The sequence below is a fragment of the Jatropha curcas genome, chromosome 10 (assembly GCF_041381405.1).
Source record: "Jatropha curcas cultivar XTBG-Jc1 chromosome 10, XTBG_Jcur_1.0, whole genome shotgun sequence".
NCBI classification, from domain to species: Eukaryota; Viridiplantae; Streptophyta; class Magnoliopsida; order Malpighiales; family Euphorbiaceae; genus Jatropha; species Jatropha curcas.
This window is the reverse complement of record NC_143160.1, coordinates 23283147-23285158: the sequence shown is the minus strand read 5'-3', so window position 1 is coordinate 23285158 and position 2012 is coordinate 23283147.

The following is a 2012-nucleotide window of genomic DNA, read 5'->3' as shown; positions in this document are numbered from 1 at the left end:
ATTTGTATATTTCTTTAGTGAAATATAAATTTAGTAGTGTCCGAGGACGTAGGCAAAATTGGCCGAACCTCGTTAAATTTTGGTATTCTCTTTTATTTATTGCTTTTGTCTTTATTTATTTAATAGCTATTGTTGGGTAAAAATATTTTTTGTGGTTATTGTCTAATTAATTACTTCTAGGTAAATTCTGTCTAGGCAAGTGGGTTTTAAGTGAGACCATTTGTGACTCCTCCACTTACCTGGGAATTTACTTAGTGTAGTTAGTAAGTACAGTAATTCACAAATTGCTTTTGGTGGAAAAAGCCCAATTTCCACAACAATACGTTCAAGGGAGGATGAAGGGATGATACAGGTCGACAAACTACAGGAAAAGGTTCCTGATGCTGTTGGGAAAGGTGGCCCTGTTTTTGGCGCTGGTAAAGATGAAGACAAGAAGGATTTGGGAGTTACTGGTACTGGTTCTGCGTCCTGAGTCTTGACTCCGCCTACGCAAACCATCTTTTCTCACCTTTTTCCTTTTCCTTTTTCCTGTGTATTTTTCTTTTCTTCCAAGGAATTTTTCTTATGTATATTATCATAATACCTTTCCTTGTACTAATAATGAGATAAGGTAAATATATGCATAATAAGATAAGTTTTCTAGTTTTGGTTTTCATATTTGTTTTTAAAATAAATTTAGTATTATAGCGTTTGGTTGTGTTCAATTTTGGTTGTGCTTGGCAATAACGTTCTAACTAACTTATCCAAATTTAGAATTCCTATCAAACCATCTTCTGTTTACATGTATCTTTCTGGAACTTTTATAATTAATCAAAAAAATATGTTTATAATCAAGGATATTAATGTCTTCATGTGACTTTCTCATGAAGTACTTTCTACGTTTTTCCATTTTCTTAGATGAAAAAGTAAGGTGGGTATCTGTGTCACTGTGTGGATAAAAAAAATTGAAGCGGCCAAATCCATGGATCTAGGAATTCATGAAATCTAACCTTCCAAGATAATAATAACGTCAATAGCAAATGCTCAAATGTAACGTTTACGGGTCGATAAATATGGGCTGTTGTTTTACCTGTTTTTCCTATTAAATTTAACTTCTTAAAGTACTGTTTGACCACCCAGGGTTGAGATTGATATTATGTTCTTGTGATGCTCAATGTGGTTATATTATTATACTTGGGGGAGCTAAACAGGGAAAAAAACTTACCTAGATTGAGCATGTATTTTTTTTATTTTTTATTTTTTTTAGCATTGTGGAGGAGGATTTTTTTTATTTTTTAGCATTGTGAAGGAGGATTTGTATATGGAATTATTTTCAGGTTGTAAGTGCATTTATTATTAGGTTATGCTATATATATATTTTTAAGATTTTTTTAGTATTGGAGGAAGAGATTCCAATATGGATTTATTGTCAAATTGTAGATGCATCACTAGACTATTCTTTTTTAAGATTTTTTTAGTATTGGAGGAGGAGAGATTCGAATATGAATTTATTGTCAAATTGTAGATGCATCACTAGACTAAGAAGAGACTATTCTTTTTTAAGATTTTTTTAGTATTGGAGGAGGAGAGATTCGAATATGAATTTATTGTCAAATTGTAGATGCATCACTAGACTATTCTTAGGTGTGCTAGACCGACCATGCACTTGAAAATAAACAGGGATAAAACAAACAGGATAAAGTAGGGAGGAAAATTTTTTTTGAATTTCTGTAAATAGATAATAGATAAAATAGGAAAAATTTTAAAAGATATTGTATTTTATTGATTTAATCCATGGGGTAAATTAATTTTAAAAAATTTTTGATTTTATTAGATTGCTCCATAAATAGGATCATGAATCTAATTAGACAAGTATTTTTCTTAAGATGGATCGTAATACAACATGATTCGAATGGAAATCAAACGAGTTAAAGATAGCATATATGAGTTTGAATGGAAATCAAACGAGTTAAAGATAGCATATATGAGTTTGTGTTATTAATAGGTGACTTATATATAATACGAATTTAAAT